Here is a 19913-nt window from a genome sequence, read left to right as displayed (position 1 = left end):
CCTTAAAAACTGTGGCTGGAGAATTACTGGCTGAAAGTAGGATGAAAAAGTTGTAAAACAACCAACTATACTTTTTGCCTTAAAAAAGGTACTGAAATCCACATTCAGACAATTCTGCGTGGCTTAGAACTGGGGCAGCTGCATATGCAGCAGCAAATTTGATCACAGCGCTGGGTTTGTTTGCTCGGTTGCTCCTGGAAATCCACCAACATCTGTAAAAATGCACGGTAGTACAGCAGATAATATCACAGTACAGGGCACCTTGTTCTCGTTCACAGCTGAATGTTCCCATATATCATCATCAAAAACTCATGGGCATAATAGGAATAGCAGGAGTCAGGGCTTATCATAGCACAAAACCATGGTGTTGTGGTCATGACTAATAAACAACCTGTATCAGAGCATGTGAGTCACATCCTCTCCATTTAGCTCTGCAAGATAAGTGGTTGTTTGCATCATAGCAGCTACCATATAGCCAGCACAAAATAAAAGAAGGTACAAATTGGTCATCTTCACCACCACCAGGATAACGGATTTTTTTGATGTGCTGGAGGTGTCAGCAGCGCTGTGTTTAGGTGAAAAGTAATAGATTGTGACATGGAAGGCAAGACTGTATGTAATACTTTATCTAAAACTTATGAAATATGAAAGGTAGCATCAAAGCTGTTCATATTCTACAAATGGCAAACGTTCTCAGTCTACCTTCATCACAACTTTCATATGCTTAATGCCAACTGCTAGGCTACTGGCCTTGTTCTAGCAAAAGCTATGTCTTGTTCTTTTGTGTATGATTTGTGCAGATCCAGTTTTTCCAGAGAAGTTCTTTTTCGTGGTGGCATGGGTGGTTTAGTGGCTGTTGGCCTTCATGGCATTGCCGATGAGATAAACACTGTTCAGGCAGACTTCAGATAGCTGTTTGTATCCCATTTTTGGCTTTTGTTTCTTAAATTTTAATGTATTCTCTGTTTTGTTTTTCTTGCCACTAGCTGGGGAACCTGAACTTTTCCAGTGACAGCTATGTCAGCTGAAGGTTTGTGGCTGCACCTGCCTGAGGTGCTTGTGTAGTGGGGCTGGAAACTCAACACTGTGTGAAAGTCTCCTCAGTACTTTAAAGGGAATTTCCTCTAACAGGAAGATCAGATATTTATCCCAACTTTATGCTCTCCAGCAGCAGTCCTTGGAGAGGGAGTAAAAGTCTGGAAGACTGAACCAGTACTTGATTTGCTTTAATTTTCTACACGAGTGTAGAGCTTTTCAGAAGAACAGCTGAAGACCAGCCACATAATAGTCCATGGTGCAGGTTCTTAGGGCATCCTCTGAATTATCCCTTGTCCTATAAACAGTACCTTGTCTCCTTCCACAGCACTGTGCTTTTGACCAAAGAAATAGCATACTAGTATAGCAACAGTTCCAGGAGCTTAGTAGAAGTAGCAAATTTTTGATGGCTTTAGTAGTATGTTCATGAGTTACATACCTATAGAGTTGCTTTACTCAGTGGCTTTACTTGGCTGCAGCTTGCAGAAGTAAAGATTGTTGAACACTATGCCAAGTATGTTTGAATGAATTACTTTCTCTAAGGGAGCCATCTCTGTATTTATATGCAAGAATTGAACCAAACTTTCCTATAATACCTCCATAAGAAAAAATGCTATTTCTCTGCTTATTCTCGAGCTGTAAGTTGCTAAAGTTGGTATTCGCAAGTTTGTGTATAACTCTTGTCTTTAGGAAAATTTTCCCCTCTTTTTTCTGTTACATAGCTGAGAAACATGGAAACAAATGAAGAATACATTTTGTATCCATTCACTGCTACTCAGATATTCATTTTTGTAACATGCCACTTTAATTCCTAAGGGTTGGGATTCATTGCACTAGCAAGAGTTGTTATAAATGTGCTTTACTAAGTATTTATTATCTCTTGTATGGATTTCATATGCATAGATGCATATGCAGTATGCGTATGTATAAATTATGACTAAAGTATAGATGCACTGGTGTTTGTTCAGTTACTTGGAAATCCAAGGAAAATCATGTATTTCTACTAATATCACTTCATCTGTGTCTGTGCCTTACAGTAGATTGTTTCATTGTTGGTGTTCCACATTGTGAAAAGAGTGTATATTGCTTAGGCAGCTATTGCAGGAATCAACAAAATGTGGATCAGATGATGACTGTCCTATCTAACTGCTAAATAGAAAATAAATGTAGCCTAGTGTGGTGGGTTGACCCTGGCTGGATGCCAGGTGCCCACAAAAGCCACTCCTCTCTATCACTCCCCCCTCCTCAGCTGGACAGGGGAGAGAAAATAGAATGAAAAGCTCATGGATTGAGATAAGAAGAGGGAGAGATCACTCACCAATTACTGTCATGGGAAAAACACTTGACTTGGGGAAAATTAATTTAATTTATTACTAATCAAATCAGAATAGGATGAGAAGTAAAACCAAATCTTAAAACACCTTCCCCCCACCCATCCCTTCTTCCCGGGCTTAACTTTATTCCTGAATTCTCTACCTCCTCCCCTCCAAGTGGCACATGGGGAATGGGCGTTACGGTCAGTTCATCACATGTTGTCTCTGCTGCTCCTTCCTCCTCAGGGGCAGGACTCCTCACACTCTTCCCCTGCTCCAGCGTGGGGTCCCTTCCACAGGAGACAGTCCTCCAAGAACTTCTCCAACATGAGTCCTTCCCACGGGCTGCAGTTCTTCACAAACTGCTCCAGCATGGGTTCCCTGCGGGGTCACAAGTCCTGCCAGCAAACCAGCTCCAGCACGGGCTCCTCTCTCCATGGGACCACAGGTCCTGCCAGGAGCCTGCTCCAGCACAGGCTTCCCACAGGGTCACAGCCTCCTTTGGGCACCTTCCTGCTCCAGCGTGGGGTCCTCCCCGGGCTGCAGGTGGATATCTGCTCCACCGTGGACCTCCCTGCGCTGCAGGGGAACAGCCTGCCTCACCGTGGTCTTCCCCACAGGCTGCTGGGGAATGTCTGCTCCAGCACCTGAAGCACCTCCTCCCCCTCCTTCTTCACTGACCTGGGGGTCTGCAGGGTTGGTTCTCTCACATCTTCTCACTCCTCTCTCTGGCTGCAATTGTGCAGGTTTTTTTTTCCCCTTCTTAAATATGTTATCCCAGAGGTGCTACCACTGTCGCTGATGGGCTCAGCCTTGGCCAGCGGCGGGTCCATCTTGGAGCCGGCTGGCATTGGCTCTGTCAGGCATAGGGGAAGCTTCTAGCAGCTTCTGAAAGAAGCCACCCCTGTAACCCCCCCGCTACCAAAACCTTGCCACGCAAACCCAATATACCTAGTTAAGCAGCATTTTGGTAGAAGACAGTATTAGTGTTGGCCTCTTTAATTTATTTATTCTTGTTTTACCAAGAGACTACACATCAGAGAGGTTCCCTCCATGCGCCATCTGTTTCCTTGCAATCGAGAATGGTAGAATAATTTTCTGAAGAATTGCTGACAAGATGTGGCAAGGGAACAGTAATCCATAAGGACGTGATTTCTCATTAAAGTCACTCAGCTCATCTGTGATACAGCAAGCTCTTGATTTACACTGGTCACCTCTGGAGCAGGGAGGACAGTGACTGGTAAGTTAAATTTTTTATTGCACAGGCTAATGGTGAGGTTCTTGACAGTAACTGGGATTGCTGTCAGATCAGTTTTCATGGCACAGACACTTATCTAAGTGAGATTATTCTAGTTAGACAGTTTATCATGATAACAGATGTGACCATAGATGCCTCTTGACCTCAGTTACTTCCTGATGTCTTAATGTTGGCTGGCTGTTGTCATATCATTCCTTAGGCTTTTGCTAGGAAGGGCAGGTGGACTGCACAAGGCCTCTCATGAATTAAAGCAGACCTCTCTTTTTGGCCTTGTGGTAGAGATCTTAAATTTTTTCCATGTGTGCCTCCTGGTCTTCTCTCATGAACAGAACCTTAGTGCAGATAGCTGCTTCTGCTCTTGCTGAGCAGCCAGTTCATGGCATATTGGCACAGCTGGACCTGTCAGCCAGATGACAATAGTTGCAAGCAGACAAAGGAAATTGCTGTAGGACAATTTAAAAATTAAGTATCTGCCATAGAAGCCTGGGTGGGGTGGAAAGGGCAAGAAATAATGTGATAGAAATGAGAGACAGAATCACAGACATGGTGGTTGGAAGGGATCCTGCAGGTCATCTAGTCCAGCCTCCTGCTTAAAGTAGCACTATATACCTTGGAGGGCTGAAAGCACAGGGGAGCATACATAGGTAGGAAGTATACCTAGACTAAAACAGAAAGTGGAGGTATTCTCCTCCAGTTGAGGAACCACGTCTTTCCACAGTAAAATGAAAGCTACTTTTAAGTTATGATCAGCTCTTCCCCACCCCTCTATTTCTATATATCAGTATTTCACAATAAATACCAACTGTCTTTTCAAGAGGGTCCTCAAAGTTCTTAAAAGTACAGAGTAAGTTAAGCCTCTGTATAACGTGAAAAAAAAAGAATCTATATAATGTGAAAAAAAGAAGAATCCATGATTATTGTGTAAATCATTGGCTGGAATAAAGGAGTTATTTCTCCTTCTCTGATAAAGGGCAGCTGCTTTGCTCATTTTTTATTCTTAGTGTATAAGGAGACTTGGGACAGAGATCTTTTCCTACCTTACACAAATCTGAGTAAAGAAGTGTAAAAGCTAGTCAGCTTTCAAGCAGAATCATGTTTACTCTTGAGCTGCCAGTATTGCCAGGTGAATTTCAGATCTGTAAGTCTGTGTTCCTTCTGGCTTATCCATTGTTAACAGGAGAAAAACAAATGAAAAATCTAAGGTTGGAAGTTCAGCCCAAGCCCTAAACAGACTAAAAGATGTGCTTAGTTTCTTGTAGAAATGTAGTTAAATGAGCTCAGGACATAATTCCAGCCCAATTTATGTGGTTGGAGGAGCATTTCCTTAATTATCTGTGCTGACAGTTGGTGATGGGATGCTATATGGTTTTAACAGGAGTGACAGTCTGCTATTTGTCTTACCTGACACACCTGAAAAATAAAAATTTTCATAATGTTTCACTCCAAACTTTGCTTTTAACTGTGCTTATTCTGCCCCTTCCTTCTCCCAGATTATCCAAGGAAAATGTGAAAATGCAGCTGGAGACTACAAGAAAATCAAGATGACAGCACAAGGTAGAATATCTAATCAAAGTAGCTGTTTGGTAGACAAAAGAGTACATGCCTTCAAGCAGTGAGAGCCCCAGCTCTGTCATGAGGTGGTGGATCTACTGACCCACATTAAGGTGTTCTGCTTTGCTTCCTGGCAATGCACATTTGCTTTGGTTTTGTTGCAAACCCTCTAGTTGGGATCTTCTGGAAATAGGAGCCTAGAGGAACAGCATGATTGGCTTGAAAGATTATTTTGCTGTGATTGCTAAACCAGCTGCACTCTTCCACCAGCTCACCATGTCAGATTCACATAAGCATGCTCCAGTGCATAAGCACACTTGTAAGATGCTAAATTCAGCCAACCATCTCTTCAGTCCTCAAGGGCTGAGATAAAGAGGAGTGTGAGTGGCAGATACTGGAGGAAGAGACTGGCAGATCACAGAAAGCCAGACTAACTGCTGAGTTCTGAGTCACTTAGTCAGAACCACTTAATACGACCTTAATAATTTAGTAAGACCAAGGATATTTTGAGCTAGGTGAATAGAAATGGAAGATTCTAGAGTAGTCACCCCAATATCCCTTTCTCACAAATATGAAACATTAGAGCAAAATTTGGTTGTATCCCTCGAAGTAACTCCTAATGAAGCAACTTAAGAGGATGTTCCCAGAGAAAGTTCTATGGTTAACTATCTCCTGCATTGTCTTTCTCAGATGGTCACTGCTGCCTGACTGTTTCTTGTTGGCTCTTCCTCCAAGCAGGCAGTCTACACGTATGTGTGACCTTAGCCTGGAATCTATGCTAGCAGTTTTCTAGAATGCAAGCTCCTTGAATTGAGATTTGTAACTCTCTTACAGGATAATAAAACAAAACATCTGAGTCAACCCAACAACTTCACTTGGCTAACACTGTGTAAACAGAAAAATCCATTTCTGTTGGCTGCAATATTAATGAAACAAGGTTCATTAGAGTCAGTGCACAGACACTTGAACATGCTGGTAACATGCAGCTTTGAAAGCCTGGTAATATTTTGAACAAAAAAAGGGCAAAACATTTAAAATATTGTATATGAAGTTGAAAGATGCACGGTTTAAATTGAAAGCTATAGGGCTGACACTGGCATGAAGGTAATATGTCTAAAGAATGGATTAGTAACAAATGATTGTTGCCAAGTGTTTGTTTGACTTTTTTTCAGAAGGGAAAGGCATCTCTACCTATTTGCAAATACAAAATTCTAACTTGTCCATAAATGCAAAACCTGTCTAAAACCCAGATTCTCTCTGTGTCTTTGTTCACTTGCATTTTCAATCCTCAGTATTTCCAGTAAGTCTGCTTAAGGAAACCTCTGTCCTGAAAGAATATACTTCCTATGTTTAAACTCATAATCGTGAAGTAAAAATAAATAAAAAATGCTCTATACTTCTGAAATGTAAACATCTTCAGATTTTTTTCATCATGGACACAATCTGAAAATTTACTACCTCTTATGTGATCACAGCTATGTGTATATTTGCAAGTTACATGAGGTCTCAGCAGCCTTGAAATCATCATACAGGTGAACATTTAAGAATAAAACAGCGGTCACTGACAGTGTATTTATCACCATGGATCCTTTTGCTATTTCCTGTCTTGCATAGGCAATGAAAAGGCTGAGAAGAGCAGCTGGTGATTTCTTTTTATCTCTGTACCTGGGCGCCTCATCATGACAGGATCCTTATCTACACAGACAAAGGAGAAGCTACCGCTGTTACAAATGTGCTCATTAAATCAGGCTGACGCTTTCATTCAAAAAATATTTGCATGTGTTTGGATGTTTTTCTTGATGTATTTTTGCTATCTGTGTAGTGGATGCACGCACATAAATACATGCAAAGCTTAAATGCACTTAGGGAAAGCCCCCAAAATGCAAACCTTACAGTTTTTGAAGCTAGATGGTAGTCTCATATTTGACAGTGAGTATTTAGATGTATACTGAAAAGGAACACATTCACATGCCTTTCATCTTAATAAACACGGTCCTTTTTATCCTGTGTTTTGTGATGACTATCAAATGATAAGGGAATCAAGACAAATGTCTGTGTTCTGAGAACGTGCTGAATAACCAATGCAAGAAAAAGCAGTTTTGTATACAGAGAGAAAATTAGAAAGGCGAAAGCTCAGCTAGAACTAAATCTGGCCACTATCGTAAGGGACAACAAAAAATGTTTTTACGAATATGTTAACAGTAAAAAGAATCCCAAGGAGAATATCTATCCTTTAATGGATACAGAAGGGAACGTAGCAACCAGTGATGAGGAAAAGGCCGAGGTACTTAATGCCTTCTTTGCCTCAGTCTTTAATAGTGAGTCCAGTCATCCTCAGGGTATTCCACCCCATGAGCTGGAAGGTAAGGATGAAGAGCATAACATACCCCCCTTAATCCAGGAGGAATTAGTTAGGGACCTGCTACGCCATCTGGACACTCACAAATCTATGGGACCTGATGGGATCCATCCAAGAGTACTGAGGGAACTGGCTGAGGTCCTTGCCAAGCCACTCTCTATCATCTATCAGCATTCCTGGTCAACAGGGGAGGTCCCAGAGGACTGGAGGCTTGCCAATGTGACTCCCATTTATAAGAAGGGTCGGAGGGAGGATCCGGGGAACTACAGGCCTGTCAGCCTGACCTCGGTACCGGGAAAGATTATGGAACGGTTTGTCTTGAGAGCACTCACATGGCAAGTCCAGGATAAGAGGGGGATCAGGCCCAGTCAGCATGGGTTTACGAAAGGCAGGTCCTGCTTGACCAACCTGATCTCCTTCTATGACCAGGTGACCCGCCTGTGGATGAGGGAAAGGCTGTCGATGTTATTTTCCTAGACTTCAGCAAGGCCTTTGACACTGTCTCTCATGGCATACTCCTTGAGAAGCTGGCGTCTTGTGGCCTGGATAAGTGCACTATTCACTGGGTGAAAAACTGGCTGGATGGCCGAGCCCAGAGGGTCGTGGTGAATGGGGTGAAATCCAGTTGGCGGCGGGTCACGAGTGGTGTTCCCCAGGGCTCGGTGTTGGGCCCTGTTCTGTTTAATATCTTTATTGATGATTTGGATGAGGGGATTGAGTGCACCCTCAGCAAGTTTGCAGACGACACCAAGTTGGGAGGCAGGGTCGATCTGCTTGAGGGTAGGGAGGCTCTACAAAGAGATCTGGACAGGCTGGATCGATGGGCTGAGGCCAATTGTATGAAGTTTAACAAGGCCAAGTGCCGGGTCCTGCACTTTGGTCACGGCAACCCCATGCAGCGCTACAGGCTTGGGGAAGAGTGGCTGGAAAGCTGCCCGGCAGAGAAAGACCTGGGGGTGCTGGTTGACAGCCGGCTGAATATGAGCCAGCAGTGTGCCCAGGTGGCCAAGAAGGCCAATCGCATCCTAGCCTGTATCAGGAACAGTGTGGCCAGCAGGAACAGGGAGGTGATTGTTCCCCTGTACTTGGCACTGGTGAGGCCGCACCTCGAGTACTGTGTTCAGTTTTGGGCCCCTCACCACAGGAAAGACATTGAGGTGCTTGAGCGTGTCCAGAGAAGGGCAACCAAGTTGGTGAGGGGCCTTGAGCACAAGCCTTATGAGGAGCGGCTGAGGGATCTGGGGTTGTTCAGTCTAGAAAAGAGGAGGCTGAGGGGAGACCTTATTGCTCTCTACAACTACCTGAAAGGGGGTTGTAGTGAGGTGGGTGTTGGTCTCTTCTGTCAGATGTCTGGAGATAGGACGAGAGGAAATGGCCTCAAGTTGAGGCAAGGGAGATTTAGGTTAGATATTAGGAAAAATTTTTTTACTGAGAGGGTTGTCAAATATTGGAATGGGCTGCCCAGGGAAGTGGTTGAGTCACCATCCCTGGAGGTATTCAAAAAGCGAGTGGACAGGGTACTCCAGGGCATGGTTTAGGGGGCATGGTTAATGGTTGGACTCGATGATCTTGAAGGTCTTTTCCAACCGAAATGATTCTATGATTCTATGATTCTATGAAAAGAGATTTGCAACTGAAAGGTCACATGGCTGGCAGTATGGCAACTTGTTTAATGTACCAAGAATAAGATAATTTAACATGCTTCTCAAGGATTCTGAAAAAAGGCCTGGTGTTCCTCTGTGCCTGGTGTTATGGCATTGTATTTGGAGGCCTTTTAAAACACACAAAGACCTAGCATTATTTAAGCAAAACTGCCCCATACTGATGTTCACCACTAAGACCACTTAGATGGTTACATCAGAAATTGACATTGTCTCGAACGAGCATTTAATGTTTATGTAGAAGGCTCTACCTCATACCAAATGTGTACATTGGCAAATATATTACAGTATTAGCATATTAGCACGCATCAGCAGATATTGGAGTTTGGGCTGTTGGAGAGAGGGATTCTAGCTATTTATTGACTCCACAGCAGAAGGATTCTGAATGTTACCTTTGGCACTTGCTAAGGCATTGACTGGCTCTCACATTGATACCCCATGCAAGACAGAAGGCATTTTTCCCATGCTGCAGCTTTGCTTAGATTCTCCCAGTCCTTCAGTTTACAGCAAGGAGGCTTAAAAGGAGCCACAGTTTGCTTTTACCTGAAAATGTCTGTAAGAGATTTATAATGTCTTTTATATCTATTTGTAATGGTTTTTTTTTTTTCAAACTGTTTTCTCAAATGAGTGGGGCAGAGGATGTCTTGCTAAATAGTAGTATAGGAAAAGACTTCACCACAAGCACCAAGTACATCTTAGTCAGTTAAGTTCTTGCCCCAAGGTTAGAGACTTTGTTTGAAATGCACCTCCTTAGGTTGATCTTGCTAGACATCCTTAATGAGTGTTTCCTGGTCAGACAGTCCCCCTGTGCTAGTTTGATTGTTGGGTATGGGGACTGAGATTGCTTGCACTTTGCATAGTAAAATTACAGTTATTTGCTGAGACCAGAGCTATAGTCTTTACTCATTGGCTTCTCAGTGGCAGCCCCAATTAATGTCTTGTAGAAATACTCTGTAGAAATGAATATACTGCCAAATAGCAAGAGAGAAGTTACATGGCTGAGGCAGAACATTTTAATTTATTACAAGGGAATCTTTCAGAGATCAAATCTATATACACCCATGAAAGATACAGAATAAGTTAAAGGAGCACACCTCCCATCAACTAGCCTTCTGCTTAAAATCTTATTTTCTCTACCTTGGCAAAGAAGTATTGGCACGTCCTGCTGAGTTTACAGAAGATCAATAATAGAGTTGAATTAACAACCATGGTCTGAATGATACCATGGAAAGTACTCTGCAGTTTGTGCACTGTAGAACTTCCTGTATACAGTATTTTCTTCTTAGTTATTCCACTGGGTGGCACAACTCCTACATTGCCTTTTTCAAAGATATCATTTAGTATTTGAATATGTTGAATTATTTTGCTGTATTATTTTGTGGTGGCAGCTGCAGCCTTGAGTTCTGATCACATTGCCTAGCCAGATGAAATAGGGACTTAAGCTAATTGGAAGGCAAGTGCCACTGTACTGTCTTTAATCCAAGATAAAAACTACACCATCACCCCCCCTCCCTTACCCCCCTCTCCCCCCAGCCCTTCTTCCAAACTGTGGTTATCGGACTTTGAACAAAATCTAATGTGTTGGACTTAGGATCAACTAAAGCTTTGCACAAACAAAACACTTCGGTTTCAGGAAAGAAAACAAAAAGTATTGACTCCCTTCATGAGAACTACTTGATGACCTGTATTTTAAAAAATTCTTGAGAACCTCACACTTCCCAGGGTGGAATTGGTAAGGAAACTGTCCTGCACTTCAGGTGGATCCACCCACAGTCTTTTATTAAATCCTTGCCAGTGGCAAGGAAGAAATCTAGACCTCCAAATCCTGTCTGCTCAGAGAAATGTCAGTTAGAACTCATGACAACATTTCTCTCCACGTGGTTGCCTTGCTGATGAAGAATATCTAGTTTTGGCCTTCAATGTTATAAAATGCTCTGACAGACTAACAAGACCCAGCTGCTTCACAGCTCCCCCAGTTGTTATTTGCTCTCCAATCCTTCATCCCTTTAAGGCTTTTCCTTTGGAAAAAAAAAACAAACATTCACTGTATTCCCCACCAACTCTGCTCTGAGAGGTAGTTGAGCCTGCTGCAGTCCCCATTTCTAAACCTATGAAGACCTTGAAACCTTAGAACTGGTTGACCCCTGACGTGACAAGGCTAGCCTGTTACCTCAGCTTGTCCTCAGGCAAAGGACATACAGTCACAATAACAGCACAAGCATCTGCTTTTTAGTTACATGTTTGCTGTCTCTCATTATGTATAAGTATGATTAAGGAAAGAAATTCTATGATGTTTAAATGAAGTGTTTTGTTATAGTGACAGGGATTCTCAGGTATTTGCAGATTTTTTTTTTTTTTTTTTTATTTGTAAGTCCGGTACCCAAGGAAAACACTTCCATAGTGTAGTGGTTGTGTCTCTGTCAGTTCTGCCCCTACCTCCATTTACTTTTGAGCCCAGGGGTTAACTTCAGTGAAATCTGAAAGAGGAATAGGTAGGACTCACAGATGTCTCTAATTGGGTACAAAATTTGGGAGAACTGTCCTGTGACTAGAAGAGAACTGTACAAATGAAAATCCTCCTGAGAGAACTCACACATTATATGTAACATTTGGTTGTAGCTAATCAGTCAAAATGTACCTGACCATCCAATTAGCATTTGTGCACTGTCAGATTAGTTATAACTCTGCTTTCTAGCAGTCTCTTGCAGGATGCAGCTGGAAATATTGCTGCAGGAACTGGGTCATGACAGTAGGGGACAAATCTATAAGAAAACCATTTCATTAGTTATGCTACTCATGCAACAACTAATTTTAAATGAAGGAAATGACTCAGTAGTCAGGTTCATGTAAATCTTTTGTGCAGAAGGCTTATGCTTTTATCTTTCGGTACACGATGTTTTTTATTTTTCAGATAAATATATTTGGGTTTTGTAGATTCAATTCTCTTTTGCTAAAATCCTGCTATACTAGCGTTAGCGCCTTTGTAACTATAAAAGGAACAAGGCTGTAAGGGTATTCTATATGGCAGGTGACAGCTCCAGAGCGGTAAATCAGGATCACTTACTGAAGCTCATTAATTTACCCATATAAGCAAGCTTCTACACCTCATTTTTGTGTCTAGAGTGCTTCAACTTTTCTGCTTTCTTTTTAAGCTACAGCTGCTATGCCCCCAGATCTTTATACACATGGGATAAATTCCCCTTGACTTCAGTGGAGTTCTACCAGCCAGAAATTTTGCTTCTGGCCTTCTTTAGGACTTAAATTGTGTGTGTTGGAAGAAAATGTCAGATTAGACTCAGGAGAAAAAGAAATACAAAAAATACCTACATGTCTAAACTATAGGCAGAAAACAGAAAGTGGGAATTGGTGCTGGATTATTTTCATTAAAATTACATTTTATATTTGCTTAGAAATCCAAATGTTGCTTTAGCTTTCCCAGGTTAAATAACATATCTGAAGTATTGTTTGGGACAGCAGACACTTAAGAGAAAATTGATAGGAACAGAAATTTTAAGTGTCTTTTACTCCTAAGTGGTGTTGTGTCCTAAAATAAAAGATGGCATTTTTAGGAGAAAAAGGAGGGCATTTTTTAAAAATCTGGGTTTCCATACTTAATTTTTTCCCACTTCTAAAGAAGTTTCAAAGGACAACTTTAACTTCCTTTTACAGAAAAAAATATGCTACAAATGTGAATTATCTCACCAAAGGACTTTGGTTTCTTAATTGTATTTAATATTTGTGTTGCTTCTGCAGTTCCAATTATACTGATGTACCCTGATGCCATGTATGTAAATCAATGTCCTTGCTAGCACTTACATTACTAGTTCCCCAGTTCTGCTGCATCTCTTGCTAAAGTGCCATGGCTCTACTGAGAGCTTGCCCTTGGTTAGCTTCCCCTTGCAGATGCCTGGCAGAAATGAGGTTCTGTGAGGGCTCTAAATGAGAAGGGGGGAAATGACAGAAATGAAATTGTTAGGACATATGTGTCTGTGCAGTGGTGGATGATTAAAGGGTGAGTGTGAGGTAGGGTGGATGACACCCTAACTCATAATGCATGTCTTTCAAACCGTAGCTTGGCTGGGTTGCCAAGGGATTGTGGTTAGGAGAAGAGTAGTTACCCTGTGGGCACTTGGAGGCTGTAGATACTCTGCACAACCTTGTTCATTTGAAAGCAAGACCTATAACTATGTGAGCAACAACGATGTTTGTGTGAAAGGGAGAGGTTTAAAGTGAAGCTCTGCATGAATGAGAACCTACAGGTAAGGTAAGAGTGCTCTTGCTAGAAAGATAGTGAAAAAAAGGAGATAAAGTTGCTTGTCACAGGTTTTCTTTCCTCTATCCTTTTCTGTTCTTTTCTGTTCTTTTTCTCTCATTCTTTTCTGAGAGGGAACAGAGCTTCTTATCCCCTGAATGGCCTTTATTTTTCAAAATGCATTGTTCCTGCTGGCACATACCAGCTCTGAACATGATTGTACCAGTAGAAAGCTCCTCTTAGTGATACAGTTTTTCACTTTGTTTAGGGAACAGATGGAAAGTATGCTGGCCAAAACACTCGTTCCAGCAGAAGGTGTGTCTCTACTAACTTACATTCTGAGCACTTCCACCCACAGCTTAGTTTCTTCCTTTAAAATTTTTGTTAGTTTGGAAAGGAGGGTCACGCATTTTGTTATTGCATACAGTAATACCAATGGCTGTAACTTGGAACTTTAGTTCTACTCTTAAGAAAAGGAAACATTTTGTATTATTTACTACACAGGACATTTTCTTTATGAACTATTATCTAAAAATAGCCCATATCTTATCCAACAGAACAGCAATGAATGCTCATAAAACAAAGTGAGAGTTCATGATTATTTGTGGCTTCTCATTAGAGTGTGAATCTAATCCTTTAAACCCGAAATTGTTGATTTTTTTTTCAAGCTGTTTCTCTAGCTCTGATGCTAGCCTGCCTAGCCAGATGCATAATTAGTTTCAACATCAGAAGGACTTCAAATAGAACAGTGCTGTGAACTGGGTGGTCTGGTTCCTTTTAAGTGCTTGCCTACTGCAAAACTGTTAGACATAGAAAGTGTGGGTTTTTTCCTTCAACTTTTAACTTCACACCATTGCTTGCACAGGTAGCTTTGGTATTAGTATGAAAACAGAAAACCAGTAGATGATTTAAAATGTTTTTTAAAGAGAAAATTACACAGCATCAAACCCTGTTAGAATAGTTACCAAAGTGCTTTTGGTAGCTAGTTCCAGGTAAGCAATATTCAACAGGGGAATTTGTATTGGTTACAGCTGATGAAGAACGTAATGGAAATTTCATACAATTAAGAATAACTGATTTTAGAGAACTTTCTGCTCTGAAGTGAATCATTAGCTTACTAGTGATCGCTTGGACTCTTATAGTGTCATCCGTAAGGAAGGAGGGCTTGGGGTCCAGGAGTGTCTGTCATGAAAAGTGACTGTTCAGGGTATGTCTGTAGGGTACAATGGATTTGCTGTTAATGTGTAGAAATTTCTGCTATTTTGTCACTAATACCATTGCTCTTTGGACCATCTAGCTCAAAGCTACTGCAGATAACTTTGTCTGCATTGTGTCTTTGATGGCAGACATTTCCAAGCAGAAAGCATATTTCTCTGCAGTCATAGAAGTAAAGGCACATAAGTAAGTGGAACTATAAAAGCAAAGAAGATAGAGAACGGACATGGTGAACCTTGGAATAAATCCAGCCTCTGTTGCAGCCAACTGGTGGCATTTAGGTATCTATCAGTTGCATTATCCTATAGAATGTTTTTAAGGCCTGCAAGTCTTAGCAAAGTACATAGTGAAGACTGAAGCAGGGCTGTGGCAAAAAGTCCAGCAAACAAACAGAGGTGTTAATGCTAGCCATAAAGGATAAGGAATATGGAGATTGTAGTGATTCAGGTCATGTAACAACTTGCAGGCAGAGATACAGGGGGGAACTTTACAAATGTCAAGGGACAGAATGTACTGAAGAGAAAATAAGCCTTGAATGATTTTGAATGGTGGATTTGATGTTAAGGACACCAGAAGAGCAGAAACACTTAGCTTTTGTTGTAGAATTGGTTTGGGTAGGGTTTTTTACCATTTTTAATTAAAAAGGTAAATAAAAGTATTGGGGATGTTGACAAAGCAGACTGTCATGGCAGGGGAGAAGTTCCAAAACCAATATTTGAAGGAACAAGAGAGATCTCCATTGAGGTATATTCTTTAAATGAATGTCACCCCCTAAGTACTCACATTGGCTTGTGAGTACTCACAAAGAGTTAAAAAATTCCAGACTGCTGAAGAACACAAGGATAACTTAAGGAAAACTACTAAAACGTAGATCAGTCTCCAGAGGAATAGGCAGTAAATGAAGTGGGACAAAACTCAAAAAAATTGTGCTGGAGTGAACTCCTTCAGCCCTGAAGTTAGTCACGTAATTGGTTCTGTATGTGAATTCAGTGGTTTTCCTGTACATATCAGCTTGCAAAATGGGGATGTGAATGATCTAATGCCCATCTTCTATTTCAGTATGTTCACATCAGTTTAACTACACCATAACTCACAGAAAGGTTTTCTCCAGTGCTGTTCCCCAGTGGCATGACAACACATGACATTAGATGTACCAAGTAATATCTTTTTGTATCAGTATATTAAGTAAACCTGATACTTTATTTAAAGAGTATGGATGAAAGAACCATGAATTCAAGATGTTAAGGTTAATAGGTCAAAATCTAACCTAAATAAAACTCTCAATAAGAATTTTGCCTGGGCAAGGACTGTGGGATTTAGCCTTAAGAGAATTAACAAGGTACATCAGGTCTCTTCACTGTTCTGATTGCCAGAAGCCTGTCTGGACTGTGTCCAGAAATACATTCTCAATCACAGCAGATTAAAGCAGCTAATGCAGGAAATGGTGTGTACTGTTTCATATTGTCTGCTCTGTTTTTATCTAGACAAGTACAGTAATAACTGTACAGAGAAAATAAGAGGAAAAAATGCTGAATTATTTTAATCAGCTGATGTTTTAGTCATATACTTGTTTTCTGGGAAAGTAATTATTTTCAAGTAATTGTAAGCTGACTTCTAAAAATCCTGTTATAGTTCTTTCTTCACCTTGGGAATCCTTTTTGATCTTTTAAAGCTGTTGTGGATCCCTCCCCCTTTAAAAAAAAACCTCATAAAATGTTTACAATTCTTGTTTATATTCCCATAACATTTTTCATTATGCTGTGACAGCTTCACTGAAAAATTATTTTAATTATCTCAAAATGAATCGCACAAAGAGGGAATATGAAAATATAAATCTTATATCTGACTGTACTTTAATTGCTTCAGCTAATGAAAGAGGTATGAGATATCTACACAATGTGAAAGCTAAATTGCATGAACAATATAACCAGTATTAGAAATGTGCTGAATCTGTAGTGCTCACTCTGCTTCAGTGGAAAGATATGGGGACTGTACCTGTTTTGCAGTGCTTGTTTCGTGCTCCTTGTATGGCAAGTTAATTTCAATGGGAAATGGTGTTGAAAACACCTAATAATTATCTCTTCTCTAGGTCAGCAGCATGGAGACATTAATGAACAAAACAAAGTAAATTTATGTTCCAAAAGCTGTGGGCCCTCCCCTGCCAACCTATCCACAAGAGTTTAGTTATGTGAGTAGTTCTTATGTGACAGCGTAACATGAGCTAATGCCTTGTATATGTTATTAAAGAAAAATGTCCATTGATTATAGTAAGTAACCTATTACTACAAAAATGTCAATGAAGCAAGATAAAAGTGGGCACCAGCAGACAACAGAATGATTTTAAATGTATACACACATAACAGGTCAAACCTGTATGTCTAATTAGATACTGTCTGTTCCCACAGTAGAAATTTTTGCTTCATCAGTTCCTAACCTTGTGATCTTTAACTGAATTTTATCCAAGACATTGCACACTGGCATTTTACTTTTACAGACTTCTGAGCTTTCAGCTGTTTAGAAGCTATTGGTTGAAGGTGATGAATTCAACAAAGAACAAGGGTATGACAGAAAACCAGTGTTCGAACTGTTACTTTGTCAGTGACTCTTCCACCAACATAATGCAGGAATGCTGCAAGGTTATTAACCAACAAATCTCTCCTCTGTAGTCTAAAAATATCTCCCAATTGGGTGCCTTGGTGAAATGCCATGTGTTATAAATGGCAAAGCTGATTTCCAACTTACAGGGATAGTGAGGAAGGACTGCAGGAGCTTTGATATTTAGAGGAGTGGTAATGGACATGTTGCCATACACGTAGCTAGCCCTAAGTAATTGTTTTCCTCCCTTAGATTAGATGCTTCTTATCTTGCGGTAATGTCAAATGTCAAAATCTTGCCATTGCTTACTGTTGTCTTTATAGGGTTGGGGTTTTTGTTTGGTTTTTTTTTTCTTTTTTTTCAGTTTTGGGATAAAAATCTTTAATAATCTTTAAAACTCAGAGGGTTTTCCTTTGGTTCACAAATATTGTAATGAGTTGTAAATCTGTGTGATTAGTGACAGACATTAAAGGAACTTGCTGACTCAGGAAATTAGTAATGTTTAGGAGAGGCTTTCACTTAGGTCAAATCAGCAGTGGCAGAAAGTTTTTGCCATCTGACGACTGTTTTAGGTTCATACTGGCCCTGGGTGCTTTGAATTTGCATAGCACATTGCCTCTTCTGCTAGGATGTTTTACATTCTGTGTTTTCAACAGTAACAGTTTTATCCAGTGTAGCAGTGGGCCAGATTTTTCATTAGTGTAAATCAAAGTCATACTATACTCTCTTATGCCAGCAGTTCATCTGATTGTATATATCTCTAATACCATGACATGGGGGCATCAAGCCAAAACTGGGAGACTTTTTCTGGAAAAGCTAATCTATGTGTTGTTCATGGGAGAAAAGACGTGGACATTTGTAATCAATGCTGTCTTCTCACATGCAATAAAAACACGCAGGGCAATCTCGATTTCTTACAGTATATAAACTAGCATGACACACTATGTGTCCAGGGTATAATGTGTGTTCATACTTAGCTATGTTATTTCAAACTGTTAAATAATTTTTCTCCTAAGAATGCCTTTCCTAGTTCAGATTTCTTTGTCTCTACTCACCACCTTGTGGTCCAGCATTCTGTCACTTTACTGTATTGCATTAACCTGTGTCAGGCAGAGTGATGATCTTACTCTTTGTCAATATGAACACCCTTGCTACAGGGGGCATCATTAGCTTCCTCTCTTCCATGGTAATGTGATCCCTTGGGAGTAACCTCTCACATGCTGCTGAAGCAGTGCTCAGATTGCTAATGGATTTTCCTGTTATTTTGTTGGTTTAAAAAAAAAAAGAAAATTTCAAATATTATAAATACAGAGTTCATATATAAGTCAAATGAACAGGCAGCAATTTCAGGGGTTATGTTGCAGACACCAGTTACACATGCACATCAGAGAAACCAGCTGATTTACAATGTCACTGCATGAATGTGAGCAGATTTTCCTCAGTTGAACATCCACCATGTTGAATTTGTTCCAAGCTGTTGATTCACCTAAGGAATGTCCCACCAGTGAGCAGCACTGTATGTATTCTTCTTTCTAAATATTTAAACTAACTATGTATTATTTCATACTCATCAAACATTTCAAGGCTTTGTAGTCTTTCTAGACTCTAGTTTGGAACAAATATTTTGGCATCTGTTATTGTGTGCTCTTGTTACTAATTCTGTTTCACCAAAATTGATGTAAGTGTTTATTTAGCTCCCTCCAGTGACTTGATGAGCAAATAAGTCCATGGTGTGCTGTCATTCTAGACACTGCAAAACAAGTTACAACTTGCAAAAGGCAAGTTCAGTTTTTAGATGAGATTATATGTAGCATTCTGCAGCATAATGAGTAAATACTATGTGCTAAACCCGTTGTGGCATGTAATAAACAGAGCATCTGAGATTTACCACGTAACTCTACTATTATTTATTATTAATACTTTCTTATACCGGGCAGAATTAATGAGTGAATTTCAACATTAAGTGGGAGTGAAAAAGCTCCACACTTTTAAAAGAGCATTAGTATTTTTAGGAGAAAAAGGAGTAGGTTCAGTATTTGAATTCATTTGTGAGCTGTATTGAGGACGCTCCTTCAATCTTTATAATGATATGCAGAAAAACACTATCTATAATCAACTATGAAACAAAAGTATTATACACTGTATCCTGAGGAAAATCTGTGTGCTTTTACTAATGTTAGATGGAACAAATTTAACTGAGATGGGGTCCATTTGTGAAAATTGTACCATTTTTGAAATATATTTGAAGAACAAAAAATACAGTTGTTTATGAGCTAAATTGAATCAGGAAATGCTCTTGGAGCTGAAAAGCTGTGGAGAAGGCTGTGCAGACGAGTTGCTGTAGTATTCATAATAGGAACAGGAAAAATGACAGTATAAAGAAAACTGATTAGATGCTCAGAGGGAACTTTTAGTCCCATTGAAGTAAATGGAAGTTTTGCAGCTGATTTCAGCTGTACCATGATTTAAATATGTCAGAATGAAGCTTTGGGAGAGGTTCTTTGGGTTTGTGCCTCCATCACTGAAAATACTGAAATAAAGCCATTAAAGACTTTAATTTTAGAGGATTGCATTTGAAGTGTGAAGAATTATTTTTTTTATTTCTTAATACCCCACCTCAATTCTTTAGGTATTACAGTAAAAACAAAACAAAACAAAAAGCAGTGAAATTGCT

General features: G+C 40.2%; 1 long non-coding RNA gene across 5 annotated transcripts in view; it reads left to right on the top strand.

The window, feature by feature from the left end:
* The window catches only part of LOC128147429 (uncharacterized), a 43362-nt gene extending 24480 nt beyond the window's left edge, over window positions 1–18882 (top strand). For 2 of the 5 annotated variants that reach the window (XR_008237021.1, XR_008237020.1), the window contains 3 exons: window positions 1010–3588; window positions 5097–5160; window positions 6772–7195. This is a non-coding gene — a long non-coding RNA (uncharacterized LOC128147429). Of the gene's footprint in view, window positions 1–1009; window positions 3589–5096; window positions 5161–6771; window positions 7199–16733 lie in introns of those variants that run through there. The other 3 variants (XR_008237022.1, XR_008237023.1, XR_008237024.1) reach the window with 3 other exon arrangements.
* The last annotated feature ends 1031 nt before the right edge of the window (window positions 18883–19913 follow it).

Source organism: Harpia harpyja, chromosome 10 (genome assembly GCF_026419915.1).
Source record: "Harpia harpyja isolate bHarHar1 chromosome 10, bHarHar1 primary haplotype, whole genome shotgun sequence".
NCBI classification, from domain to species: domain Eukaryota; kingdom Metazoa; phylum Chordata; class Aves; order Accipitriformes; family Accipitridae; genus Harpia; species Harpia harpyja.
Note: the sequence above shows the minus strand (reverse complement) of the source record. Positions and strands in the feature narration are given on the sequence as shown.